This window comes from Elephas maximus, chromosome 13, assembly GCF_024166365.1.
Source record: "Elephas maximus indicus isolate mEleMax1 chromosome 13, mEleMax1 primary haplotype, whole genome shotgun sequence".
NCBI classification, from domain to species: Eukaryota; Metazoa; Chordata; class Mammalia; order Proboscidea; family Elephantidae; genus Elephas; species Elephas maximus.
Window position 1 is genome coordinate 46,004,038 of NC_064831.1, and position 14,936 is coordinate 46,018,973.

Here is a 14,936-nt window from a genome sequence, read left to right on the forward strand (position 1 = left end):
ACGGACAGGGGCAAATGCCCTTGTTACAGCAAGGAAGTATCTCCCCTTACAATGAGTTTAAAAATAGATGTATTTTCAAGCATAAAATAATTATCAGAAAACACAGAAACACATTTGGACTTCATCTCTCAAAATTATTTCCAGTATCCAGTATGGAAACTCTAAGGTTCAAAAGGTTTTGATTTAGATTTATACTAACTTAATTTCAGCCTGTTTTCATCTTTCCTTCCTCCTGACATATTGCTGAACTCACTAGCCAAACAAACCCTGAGTTCAACATTATAGATACTCCTTCTGAATGGGCACAAATGGAATTCAATGGGCTATTGGTGGTCTAGTTCTAAAAATCAGTAGCACAACCTTCAAAAATATTTCTTCATTCTTTCTCTTCTCAATTAGAAGAGTACCTTAAAGAAAGACCCCTGACTGTAACGTACTGTTCCAGGAACATAGCAGATACAGAAAAGGAAGGAAAAGACAGAATTTGCCTTCGAAGTAGCTCACATTCTCTTGAGGGAGCCATACACAGACAGAGCTCTCTGTTACAGAAAGTCGATTTTGACGAGGGGTATGAATACAGGTGGAGAGATTCATCTTTTTCCTCTTCTCTGTAGTGGTTTCTTTTTAGCCCGAAAATGAATTCTGCGAAGTTTCCCATCTTGCCCTTTAACAATGAACTGCTTACACTGTATTTTAAACTCACAATTAAACTTTTCTTTTCATCAGACAGGAGAGAGAACACAGTTGCTCCCTTCCTACCCTCAACCAAACAAACCCAGCCCACTGCCATCGAGTCCATGCTGACTCACAGAGACCCCACAGGGTTTCCAAGGTTGTAAATCTCTGTGGAAGCAGACTGCCACATCTTTCTCTCACGGAGCTGCTGGTGGTTTTCAACTGTCAGCCTTTCGGTTAGCAGTTGATTGCTTTAACCACTGCACCACCAGGGCTCCTTTCATACCCCCAGTCCCACTCAAGACAAACTCAAACAAGCCAAACATCATCCAAGCGGCAGGGGCCAGTCTCTCAAGGGCTCGGCTCCTTCCCATTCTAGTTTACCTGTGGTGAGGAAGAGGCAAACCGCCAACCATGAAAATCAAGTACATTACGTGTACAAGATTCCTTTCCATCCAAACAAAAAATGAAAACAAGAACCAGGAAATTTTCGAAATTAGTAAAAAAAAAAAAAAAATTATAGGACATACCATATGGAGAAAATAAGTTAAAGGAGAGAGAAAACCCATTCACATTTTTCACATGCGATCCACTCTTCTATCTTGAAAGAATCGCATCTTTCAAAATAGAAAATGCCAGGTTAGGGGCAAAGCTGAGCAATGGGCCACATGGATTTGCCATCTTGTCCTATTTAGCTTTAAAAAATTTGAATCCAACTTTATAATCTAGCCACTGTATCATTTTGGTTTGTAAAGCCAGAGATCCTCGAATAACCTGGCTCATTCTTTTTTTTACCAATTAAAAAAAAAATTGATTTCATGTACTGTTTGTAAATTTAAGATGGGAACCAGGAACTTGAGCCCTCAAATAATGTTAAGCATTATCAGGCAATAAGAGTTACTGGCTAAGAAAACAGACAGCAGCTACACAGTTAACAGTATTAAGGGTACAGAGGAGTCCAAGACCAATACATTAAATACAAGTAACCGCACAAAGGATGCACCTAACCCTAAGTAGCACAAGTACTAGGACTTCACAGGTCTGCAAAGGCTCTCAGATGCACAAGGGACAGACAGCAAACTTGGGATCAACACTGTGTGAAGGGGCCTTTCCTGAGCTAAGCATTGCCACGTACATGGTGCCTGGTTACACGAGACTCAGCAGGCTTAGGCACTGTGGTTTTAGGGGAAAACAGCAGAGTCAGAAAAGAATAGCCACAAAGAATAGCGCAGGCCTTCTTAAAACCCAGAGAGGGAAGGAGGGGAAAGGGTGAGAGGGGGAGAGGGCTGGTCCTGGTTCTTTTAAAACTCAACACAAGGGGCAGAAAAATCATCCTAGACAGGGCTAATTCTTAGTGGTCCCCAGAGGTGATGGCACAAATGCATAATATTTGAATTTAGGGTTACACTTGAAGATTCAGCAATATATAAGGATGAAGGATCGGGAAAGAACGCTCTAATTAGTTTAACACAAATTTGACCCTAAACATTCTGATTCATAACAATTCTCTGGAGTGTCAGCTCAAGTTAAAGTGATATTGGTCCCATAGCCAAATGAGCTTGCATTTTCCTTTACTCAGGACTCAACTTTTGGCGAGAAAGGTTCTCCACTGGCTCTAGGATTTGACCACCTTCTTTCCTCTCTGATTCTTCCTCATCACCAGCTCTTTTACTTGGGTTATTAATCACGTAACCAGGAGTCAGATCTAGAAGTCTGGCTGGCCAAGAACTTACAGGTATTAAAGAAACAATTATCAAGTGCTTACTAAAAGTCAGATACTATATGAGAGACTCAGGGATTAGAAAGACACAATTCCTCCTTCTAAGTTCAATCAACCAAAGGAGACTGACTGGTAAATGAATATTTTATATGCATTATTTACTAACTGTATAGTCTTGGGCAAGTTTCTTACTTTCTAAGCCTCATTTATATTCATTCGGAAAATAGAGATATAATAGAGGTTTTAAGAGTATTAAATGAAGTAATATCTGTTAAGTACTTTGTTCCATTCCTATAATTAGTAAACACGTAATATTATTGTTGCTATTATGTAAGAAAAGTCTCCCGGGAACACAGAAAAGGTAATACCAAAAACATGGTGTACTTAATAAATCTGGGAAAATCAAATGGATATGAAAGATGGTCATTCACACAAAGTCCAGAGTCCAGAATAACAGCAAATTAGCAATCAGCAAATATAGAAGCTGAGCTCTAACTACGCTGCCCTCATTAATACTCCCTGATGCGTAGGTTTGGCAAAGGCACAAAACTCTACATCTGACTTGTATATACGACTTAGTGAGCTGTTTTGTGTTTATGGCCACTAAGAACCTCTGCTGTTTCTGCAAGCACGGCACATGGTACGGAATCCTCCCAGTAGCAAATCCACGTTCACCCACGTCTTCCATATTGATCTAATAATCCCTCAGCTGCTAACAAAGACACAGCCCTGATGATGATGAATTCTGCGGGAAACAAGAGATTTCTTTCCTGCAGTAAGAACAGCACATCGCTTCATGAAAGGGCAACGTGGGACAGTCTGAGGAATAGCATTAGAAATAGCAAGCAGATGAACAACAAAGTCATTCAGTCTGTTCATATCCCGTTTCTACAATTAGGTGTTTATTACCCTTGGTGACTACAACTCCGAACAAGAGAAAGGAGACCAATCAAACGAGATTCTCTGTAATGCCAAAACCTTTTGAAGATGTATTGATCAAGAACCTAATTCCACTGAAACAGCACATTGCTTAACAATAACAGTGCTTTAACTTTATCTTTACACAGCATCTTAAGTTGTCTATGACAAAGCTTTGGTATAATATAACCATTATTCACTGCAACATGTTTCGAAGGATCAGGCAACAACAACAAAAAAAAGTCTCTTCCAGTGTTTTACTTGAAAGACTTGCATTTCTCTTCTCCATCACTAGATGGCACCTCTGTGCCTATAAGAAAATGATGACACCATTTGTCCAGCTTTTTCGAAGCTGGGAGACAGACACCAGCTGAACTGAATGAACAAATCAAACCAGGTACGTATGAAATACAGCTATTGCTTAAGTTTCACCAAATGAAAAGCTTAATGAAATGCAAAGCAGTAAAGAGGGAGAAGGGCTGCCCTGATCAGTGTTTTTCATACCAATAAATATTTCACACAAACCTCAGAAAACTTCAGTGAGCTAAGTATTGTTTTTGTCACCTGTCTGCTACAGAAGAGGATGCTGAGCCAGACAGAGATAAGACAGCTTTCCCAGGGACTCAGAGCTACAGAGAAGCTAAGAGAAAGTCCAGCGTAGTGGTTAAGGGCTGATACCTGAGAGCCAGACTGCCTGCATTCCAACTCTGGCTTGGTCCTTACTCTCCCTACCTTGGTTACAATCACCTGTGAAATGGATATGATAATAACAGCATCTACTTCATGAGGCTATTGGGAGGAGAAAATAATTCACACATAGTGCTTAGAAGAGTGTCCGGGTATAATCATCATCATCATACTATCAATAATAAGATAATCACTATTACAGTCTCATGTCTCCAAGCCCCTGTTGTGTGGAAGGGTGGGATGATGCACTGATTAAAGAGTAGGCTCTAGAAGGAGACTATTTAGGTTTGAATCCAATTTCCTCATCTGTAAAATGGAGATTAAATGAGTTTATATTTGGCACTCAGTAGGTACTTTTTAGTGCTAAATAACTATAGGGGAGAGAGTTGGTTTGAGAGTTAGGAGTTTGGATTTTAATCTTGCATTAACTCACGGTGTGGCTGCAAAAATAACTCCACTTCTTGGAATTCAGTTTCCTCATCTGTAAGATTAATTAGGAAGTCGAAAAATACCTGTTTTTCTCAAATTTGTTTAGGTAACAGAGTACTTGTTTGTAGAAGTCCACAAAACATTGATGCTTTCATTAAAATAACTGAATTTATAGATCTGGTTAAGTCAGACATGAGAAAATGTGATCCATTGATTTTTTTTTCCCCTGAAAAGTAAGAAAAGACTATCATTACTAGATTCTAAAGGACACACTGGATCAGCTGAACATAAAATCCCCTCCTGCTCTAAAATTCTGTGTGTTTTTTCCTGGAGAATGAGATAGTCTACTAATCTAGCAAATCTTTACTGTTTTTATTGCAGATACATGTATATATATTCAAAAAAAAAACCTTGTTGACAAATGGATTCCAACTCATAGCGACCCAACAGGACAGAGAAGAACTGCACCCTAGCGTTTCCAAGGAGTGGCTGGTGGACTTGAACTGCTGACCTTTTGGATAGTAGTCGAGCTTTTATCCACTACGACATCAGGGCTCCATATGTCTATGTATATAGTGGCGTAGTGGTTAAGAGCTGGGCTGCTAATGAAAAGGTCGGCAGTTCAAGTCCACCAGCCACTCCCTGGAAATTCAGTATATATATATAGTCTTAGTTATCCACTGCTGCGGTAACAGAAATACCACAAGTGATGGCTTTAACAAACAGAAATTTATTTTCTCACAGTTTAGGAGGCAAGAAGTCTGAATACAGGGGGCCAGCACTATGGGAAAGCTTTCTCACTTTAACGGCTCTGGAGGAAGGTCCTTATCTCTTCTGACCTTCGGCTTCTCGGCAATCTTCATGTGCTTGGAATCTCTCTTCCTCCATTGCTAATTTTCATTTCATTTCTTTCATATCTCAAAAGGGACTGACTCAAGACACACCCTACACTAATTCTTCCTCATTAACGTAACAAGGACAACCCATTCCCAAATGGGATTATAACCACAGGCATAGAGGTTAGGATTCACAAGACATATTTTTGGGTGACACAATTCAATCTGTAATGAATATAAAACAAAATGTTTGCCCTTTAAACCATTTTTAAAAAATTTTTATTGTACTTTAAGTGAAAGTTTACAAATCAAGTCAGTCTCTCATACAAAAATTTATATACACCTTGCTAAAAAAAAATATACTCCTAATTGCTCTCCCCGTAATGAGACAGCACACTCCTACCCTCCACTCTCTTTTCGTGTCCATTCGGCCAGCTTCTAACCCCCTCTGCCGTCTCATCTCCCCTCCAGACAGGAGATGCCAACATAGTCTCATGTGTCTACTTCATCTAAGAAGCTTATTCTTCACCAATATCATTTTCTATCCCATCTTCCAGCCCAATCCCTGTCTGGAGAGTTGGCTTTAGGAATGGTTCCTGTCTTGGGCTAACAGAAGGCCTAGGGAACATGACCACCGGGATCCTTCTAGTCTCAGTCAGACCATTAAGTCTAGTCTTTTTACGAGAATTTGGGGTCTGCATCCCACTGCTCCCCTGCTCCCTCAGGGGTTCTCTGTTGTGTTCCCTGTCAGGGCAGTCATCGGTTCTAGCCGGGCACCATCTACTTCTTCTGGTCTCTGGCAGACGTAGTCTCTAGTTTATGTGGCCCTTTCTGTCTCTCTTAGATGGCCGCTTGTTAGTGTTTAAGACCCCCAAACACCACTCTCCAAACTGGGATGCAGCGTGTTTTCTTAATAGATTTTATTATGCCAATCGACTTAGATGTCCCCTGAAACCATGGTCCCCAAACCCCTGCTATGCTGGCCTTTGAAGCATTCAGTTTATTCAAGAAACTTCTTTGCTTTTGGTTTAGTCCAGATGTGCTGACCTCTCCTGTATTGTCTTTCCCTTCACCTGAAATAGTTATCTACTATCTAATTAGTGAAAACCCCTCCCCCTCCCGCCCTCCCTCCCCGCTCTCGTAACCATCAAAGAATATTTTCTTCTCTGTTTAAACTATTTCTCGAGTTCTTATAATAGTGGTCTTATACAATATTAGTCCTTTTGCAACTGACTAATTTCACTCAGCATAACGCCTTCCAGATTCCTCCATGTTAGGAAATGATTCATGGTTTCACCACTGTTCTTTATCGATGCGTAGTATTCCATTGTGTGAATATACCATAATTTATTTATCCATTCATCTACTGATGGGCACCTTGGTTGCTTTCATCTTTTTGCTATTGTAAACAGTGCTGCCATGAACATCGGTGTGCATGTATCTGTTCATGTAAAGGCTCTTATTTCTCCAGGATATATAACAACGAGTAGGATTGCTGGATCGTATGGTACTTCTAGTTTTTAAGGAAGTGCCAAATTGATTTCCAAAGTGGTTGTACCATTTTACATTCCCACCAGCAGTGTATAGGTGTTCCAGTCTCTCCACATCCTCCCCAACATTTATTATTTTGTGGTTTTTTGGATTAATGCCAGTCTTATTGCAGCAAGATAGAATCGCATTGTAGTTCTGATTTGCATTTCTCTAATGGCTAATGATTGTGAGCATTTCCTTATGTATCTGTTAGCTACCTGAATGCCTTCTTTAGTGAAGCATCTGTTTATATATTTTGCCCATTTTTTAATTGGGTTGTTCGTCTTTTTGTAGTTGAGTTTTTGCAGTATTATGTAGATTTTGGAGATCAGATGCTGATCGGAAGTGTCATAGCTAAAAACTTTTTCCCAGTATGTAGGTAATCTTTTTACTCTTCTGGTGAAGTCTTTGTATGAACATAGGTGTTTGATTTTTAGGAGCTCCCAGTTATCTAGTTTCTCTTCTACATTGTTGGCAATGTTTTGTATACTGTTTATGCCATGTATTAGGGCTCCTAACGTTGTCCCTATTTCTTTTTTCTGTGATCTTTATCGTCTTAGATTTTTTATTTAGGTCCTGGATCCATTTTGATTCCATTTTTGTGCATGGAGTGAGGTATGGGTCTTGTTTCATTTTTTTGCAGATGATATCCAGTTATGCTGGCACCATTTGTTAAAGAGACTGTCTTTTCTCCATTTACTTGACTTTGGGCCCCTGTGAAATATCAACTGCTCATATGTGGATAGATTTATGTCTGGATTCTCAATTCTGTTCCATTGGTCTATGTATCTGTTGTTGTAACAGTACCAGGTTGTTTTGACTACTGTGGCAGTATAATAGGTTCTAAAATCAGGTAGTGTGAGGCCTCCCACTTTGCTCTTCTTTTTCAGTAATGCTTTACTTATCCGGGGCCTCTTCCCCTTCCATACGAAGTCGGTGATTTGTTTCTCCATCTCATTAAAAAATGTCATTGGGATTTAGATTGGAATTACATTAAATCTATAGATCGTTTTTGGTTGAATAGACATTTTTATAATGTTAAGTCTTCCTATCCATGAGCAAGGTATGTTTTTCTACTTATGTAAGTCTCTTTTGGTTTCTTGCAGAAGTGTACTGTAGTTTTCTTTGTATAAGTCTTTTACATCTCTGGTAAGATTTATTCCTAAATATTTTATCCTCTTGGGGGCTACTGTAAATGGTATTGATTTGGAAATTTCCTGTTTGGTGTTCTTTTTGTTGGTGTAGAGGAATTCAACTGATTTTTGTATGTTTATCTTGTATCCTGATACTCTGCTGAATTCTTCTATTTCAGTAGTTTTCTTGAGGATTCTTTAGGGTTTTCTGTGTATACGATCATGTCATCTCCACATAGAGATACTTTTTCCTTGTCAATCTGGATGCCTTTTATTTGTTTATCTAGCCTAATGGCTCTGGCTAGGACCGCCAGCACAATGTTGAATAACAGTGGTGATAAAGGGCATCCTTGTCTGGTTCCCGATCTCAGGGGGAATGCTTTCAGAGTCTCTCCATTTAGGATGATGTTGGCTTTTGGCTTTGTAAAAACGCCCTTTATTATGTTGAGGAATTTTCCTTCTATTCCTATTTTGCTGAGAGTTTTTATCATAAATGGGTGATGAACTTTATCAAATGCCTTTTCTGCATCAATTGATAAAATCATATGATTCTTGTCTTTTGTTTTGTTTATTGATGGATTACATTGTTTCCCTAATGCTGAACCATCCCTGCATACCTGCTATGAATCCCACTTGGTCATGGTGAATTATCTTTTTGATATGTTGTTGAATTCTATTGGCTAGAATTTTGTTGAGGATTTTTGCATCTAAGTTCATGAGGGATAAAACCAAAAAACCAAACCCAGTGCCGTCAAGTCGATTCCGGATATAAGTCCATAATTTTCTTTTTTTGTGGTGTCTTTAACTGGTTTTGGTATGAGGGATATGCTGACTTCATAGAGTGAGTTTGGGAGTATTCTGTCCTTTTCTATGCTCTGAAATACCTTTAATAGTAGTGGTGTTAACTCTTCTCTGAAAGTTTGGTAGAACTCTGCTGTGAAGCCCTCTGGACCAGGGCTTTTTTTTTGTTGGGAGTTTTTTGATCACCTTTTCAATCTCTTCTTTTGTTATAGGTCTATTTAGTTGTTCTACCTCTGTTTGTGTTAGTTTAGGTAGGCAGTATATTTCAAGAAATTCATCCATTTCTTCCAGGTTTTCAAATTTGTTAAGAGTACAATTTTTTTTGTAGTAATCTGATATGATTCTTTTAATTTCAGTTGGGTCTGTTGTCATATCGCCCATCTCCTTTCTTATTCGGGTTATTTGCTTCCTCTCCTGTTTTTCTTTCGTCAGTTTGGCCAATGGTTTATTAATTTCATTAATGTTTTCAAAGAACCAGCTTTTGGTCTTAATTCTTTCAACTGTTTTTCTGTTTTCATTTAATTTTGCTCTAATTTTTATTATTTGTTTTCTTCTTGTGCCTGAGGGTTTCCTTTGTTGCTCTCTTTCCATTTGTTCAAGTTGTAGGGATAATTCTTTGATTTTGGCCCTTTCTTCTTTTTGTATGTGTGCATTTATTGATATAAATTGGCCTCTGAGCACCGCTTTTGCTGTGTCCCAAACATTTTGATAGGAAGTGTTTTCATTCTCATTGGATTCTATGAATTTCTTTATTCCATCCTTAATGTCTTCTATAATCCAGTCTTTTTTGAGCAGGGTATTGCTCCATTTCCAAGTGTTTGACTTCTTTTTCCTGCTTTTTTTGTTATTGATTTCCACTTTTATGGCCTCATGGTCAGAGAAGACACTTTGTAATATTTCAATGTTTTGGATTCTGCTAAAGCTTGCTTCATGACCTAACATGTGGTCTATTCTAGAGAATGTTCCATGTGCAGTAGAAATGAAAGTATACTTGGCTGCTGTTGGGTGGAGTGTTCTGTTTTTTTTTTTTTTTTTTTTTTATAAGGTCAAGTTATTTGATTGTGGCATTTAGATCTTCCATGTCTTTATTGAGCTTCTTTCTGGATGTTCTGTCCTTCACTGAAAGTGGTGTGTTGAACTCTCCTACTATTATTGTGGAGCTGTCTATCTCACTTTTCAATGTTATTCGAGTTTGTTTTACGTAACTTGCACCCTTGTCATTAGGCGCATAAATATTTAATATGGTTATATCTTCCTGGCATATTGTTCCTTTAATCATTATATAGTGTCCTTCCTTAGCCTTTGTGGTGGATTTAACTTTAGAATCTATTTTGTCAGAAATTAATATTGCCACTCCTGCTCTTTTTTGATTATTCTTGGGTTGATATATTTTTTTCCATCCTTTGAGTTTTAGTTTGTGTCTCTAAGGTGTATCTCTTGTAGGCAACATATAGACAGATCGTATTTATCCATTCTGCCATTCTCTGTCTCTTTATTGGTACATTTAGTTCATTTTCATTCAGTGCACTCATGGATAGGTACGAATTTAGTGCTATCATTTTGATGTCTTTTTTTGTGTGTTGTTGACAGTTTCTTTTTCCCACTTAATTTTTTGTGCCGAGTAGTTTACCTTTATACATTGTCTTTTCCTCTTATTCGTTGTTGTTGATTTTGTTTCTGCTGAGTCTCTATTTTTTCTTCTATTTTACTTTGATGTGTAGGATAGTTAGTCTCCTGTGGTTGCCTTACCATTTACCCCTATTTTTCTAGGTTTAAATCTAACTTTTATGTCTTTATATCCCCTCCATATGAAAGATCTATGACTCCATTTCTTAGTCCCTCTTTATTGTTTTAATGTTGTCTTCTTTTACATAATAATATCACTGTTTCCCTGTTTTGAGCATTTTTTTATCTTGATATATTTTTGTGATTTCCCTGTCTGGGATGACATCTGATTGCTCTGTCCAGTGTTCTAGTCTTGGATTGATACCTGATATTATTGGTTTTCTAACCAAAGAACTCCCTTTAGTATTTCTCGTAGTTTTGGTTTTGTTTTTACGAATTCCCTAAAAATGTCCTAATTTCACCTTTATATTTGAGACACAGTTTTGCTGGATATATGATTCTTAGCTGGCAATTTTTTTCCTTCAATGCTTTATATAAGTCATCCCATTGCTTTCTTGCCTGCATGGTTTCTGCTGAGTAGTCTGAGCTTATTCTTACTGACTCTCCTCTATAGGTGACTTTTCATTTATCCCTAGCTTCTCTTAAAATTCTCTCTTTATCTTTGGTTTTGGCAAGTTTGATTATAATATGTCTTGGTGACTTTCTTTTAACATCTACCTTATGTGGAGTTTGACGAGCATCTTGGATAGATATCTTCTCATCTTTCACAATATCAGGGAAGTTTTCTGCCAAGAAATCTTTGACAATTCTCTCTGTATTTTCTGTTATCTCTCCCTGTTCTGGTACCCCAACCACTTGTAGGTTATTTCTCTTGATAGAGTCCCACATGATTCTTAAGATTTCTTCATTTTTTTTTTAATTCTTCTATCTGATTTTTCTTCAAATATATCAGTGCCAAGTGCTTTATCTTCAAGCTCACCAATTCTACCTTCCACTTGCTCAATTCTGCTCCTCTGACTTTCTATTGAGTTGCCTAATTCTGTAATTTCATTGTTAATCTTCTGAATTTGATTGCTATTTCTCTATGGATTCTTGTAGCTTATTAAATTTTTCATTACGTTCTTAAAGAACCTTTTTAATTTCTTCAACTGCTTCATCTGTGTGTTCCTTCCCTTGTTCTGCATATTGCCTGATCTCCTTCCTTATGTCTTAAAGGGTTCTATATATTAATCTCTTGTATTCCGCATCTGGTAATTGCAAGAAGGCACTTTAATCTGGAAGATTCCTTCACTGTTTTGAGAGCTTGTTGAAGCAATCATGGTCTGTTTCTTTATGTGATTTGATAGTGAGTGTTGTCTCCGAGCCATCTATAAGTTATTATATTGGTTTATTTTGTTTGCTTACTGTATCCTAGCTTCTTGATTTGTTTTGTTTTGATACGCTTGAGTGAGCTAGCTTGATTATTTTCACCTGTGGAGCTCTGATGTTCTGTCACCGGATGGCTAGAGCTGTTATCAGGTATATCAGTCTAGGAGTCCATTCACTTTTCTCATATGGATTCAGCTGTGGTGTCCAGGTAACTGTTCATCATGTGTGTGGTACAGGCTCTGTCCTACAGTCTTAGCGGGGCAGGGGTGATTAGTGTAGGTACTAGTATCCGGTTGCAGCAGGAAGTCATGCTCTGAACTAGACAGGGGGCTGAGAATCGTTCCCGTAGTGTCTCTGAGGAATGCGCATCCCTGTTCCCTAGAGCGTGCAGGTGGGTGGGCTCTGCAGACAGACCATGGGCACCCAGTGCTTTGGGTTGTAAGGACTGGCAGGTACCAGTTATCACTGAACCCCTGTCGTGGGTGGCTGGGTGACCTCAGTGGGGCCACCAGTCCTTAGGCCCCTGATGTGGGTAGGTGAGGACCCTGTTTAATAGGGAAAGTGGTGTCAAACATCAAACAGTCACCTCTCCACCACACAGCTGAAACAGTTGCAGTCTGCCAATAAGGGCCTATTCTCCCGAAATAGGCCCACACAGGTCCATGCAGGGGGGAAAGGTATTCGAAGTCCACAGACCATTTAAGCCTGGACAGGAGCTGCTTCTGTCAGGTTAGTGGAGCTGGCAAATTATCTTTTCCCGAGTGGCAAATTTATTCCTTCTCCAAGGCCAGGAGAATGGCTCAGGTCATGCAACATGACCTATCTCAGGCCCAGGGAAATCAACAGCCACTGAAGCCAGCTTGGGGGTAGGTGACGCAGTAAAATATACACAACTACTTAGCTTTTGCTGAGAGCACCGTTCTTCTCTGGTTCCGGAGATGTGAGTAGGCTGTACGGCTGGCTGCTTCTCCCTGAGGAAACCACACCCGAATGCTATCACCAGCCTGCCACTGTGGCTCCCGGAATGATGCCTGAGAGATCTTGGCGATTCAGGTCCGGCAACTCCACTCTGCTTCTGAACCATCTCTCCCTCCCCCTGCCGCTTAGTCCATTTTCTAACTTTGCCTTTGATGTTCAGGGCTCCTAGTCTGTCATAAATATAATTGTTTCACTAGTTTTTCCAGGTCTTTGTTGTAAAAGGGATCGCCAGAAGTGTCTGTCTATTCCACCATCTTGGCCCCACCTCCCTTTCAACCATTTTTACGTGTGTAATTCAGCGACATGATTTATGCTGCCATGTTGGGCAACCACCGCCACTATCCGTTTCCAATTCTCTCATCACCCTTAGCAGAAGCTCTTACAGCAAATATTAACAGAAGGAACTATGTGTTGGATCTTGAGGTGGCAGGGATAGATAAATAAACAAGCTGAGGCCTTTTCCTCAATTTATAATTCAGTTAGGACAGCTAAAACAAAGGTACAAATAAGTACCCTGCAAGACAGGAATAACTGCTGAGATTTTCTTAAAACTCTAAGGGAATTCAAAAGAGGGAATTACTACTACTAATTTGGGAGTGCAACAGGGAGGGCTTCATGGAAGAGGTAGCATTTGAGCAGAATCTGACCTTATGGTAAGCATGAGGGAGAGGAGATCCAGGTCAAGGGAACAAAGCCTTTCAGGAAGAACACATGGATTGAGGACAAGCACCACGAAAGAGTTCAGATCTGCAACAGTAAAGGGTACACGAGGGAGGGTCACAGAAAAGCTGGACTGGGACCAGGTCACAGAGCACTTTGAGAGCCAGGGTAACACTGTGGATTTTATAACCTACACATGGAAGACACTGGACTGAATGGAACTGTTGAGAGAAGGGATTAATGAGAAGAGGTTAAGATAGCTCCAAAGTTTCCATCCTGGGTTGACCAACAGAAAGGGGAAATGGTATGCTTTCAGAGCAATGACAGGTTTGTGACATGCTGAATGGAAGATGCTGGAGGGGCATTCAAGGGGAGTGGGCCAATGGGTGGACCAAGTGGACATGCTGAATTGAAGATGCTGGAGGGGCATTCAGTGGGAATGGGCCAATGGGTCAACCAAGTGGACATGCTGAATCGAAGATGCCTGGAGGGGCATCCAGTGGGACTGGGACAATGGGTGGGCCAAGAAGACATGCTGAATCAAAGGTCCTGGAGGAGCATTCAACGGACAGTTAGAATGGAGGACCATATTCCGCAGGCTTCCACACAGGGCATGTGTTGCCAAGGGAGAGAAAAGACTCAGAAGCTAGAATCTGGATGTGGCAATGAGGGTGGGTCTTTAAGAGTTATGAAGAGAACTAGGAAGGTAAAATAACACCAAAGCTGAGAGAAGAGTATAAGCAGGAGGACTGGTTAGCAATGTCCAACGCTGCAAAGAAGTCACAGAGTAAGAATGAGATCTGGTAAGAAGGTCTTTTACCAGAGCAGGTCCAGCAGGTTGTGGGTGGGGACATATCACCTGGAGATAAGTAGCAAGGATGGGGTAGGACAATGGAGGCAGAGCTATAAAGGGGAATGAAAATGCATTTTTAAAAAATATGTAACAAAATATTAACAGTAATTACTTCTAATGTAGAATTTTCAATTAGTTTGTTTCCTGTATTTCTAGGTGTTCTACAATAAATATGAATTACTTCAATAATAATAAAATAGTAAAAAACTGTTGGGGGCTGTCATGGATTGAATTGTATCCCTCAAACATATCTGTCAACTTGGTTAGATCATGATTCCCTTATATTATTGTATGACTGTCTACCATTTTATCTTCTGATATGATTTCCCTAAATGTTGTAAATCCTATTACTATGATGTAATAAAATGGATTAGCAACAACTACACTGATGAGGTCTACAAGATTAGGTAGTATCTTAAGCCAATTTCTTTTGAGATATAAAAGTGAGCATTGAGCAGAGGGACATGGGAACCTCAGACCACCAAGAAAGCAGTGCTGGGAGCAGAGTGCATCCTTTGGACCTAGGGTTCCTGCACGGAAATTCTCCCAGACCGAGAAACACTGATGCATCAAAGGACCTTCCTCCAAAGCTAACAGACAGAAAGCCTTCCCTGGACCTGGTACCCTGAATTTGGGCTTCTAGCTTTCTGGACTGTGAGAGAATAAACTTCTCTTTGTTAAAGCCATCCACTTGTGGTATTTCTGTTATAGCAGCACTAGAT

At 39.6% G+C, this 14,936-nt stretch overlaps 1 protein-coding gene across 2 annotated transcripts in view; it reads right to left on the bottom strand.

Moving 5' to 3' along the window:
• The window catches only part of PRTG (protogenin), a 130,192-nt gene that overhangs the window by 24,592 nt on the left and 90,664 nt on the right, over positions 1-14,936 (bottom strand). The gene's annotated exons all lie outside the window — the stretch shown is intronic.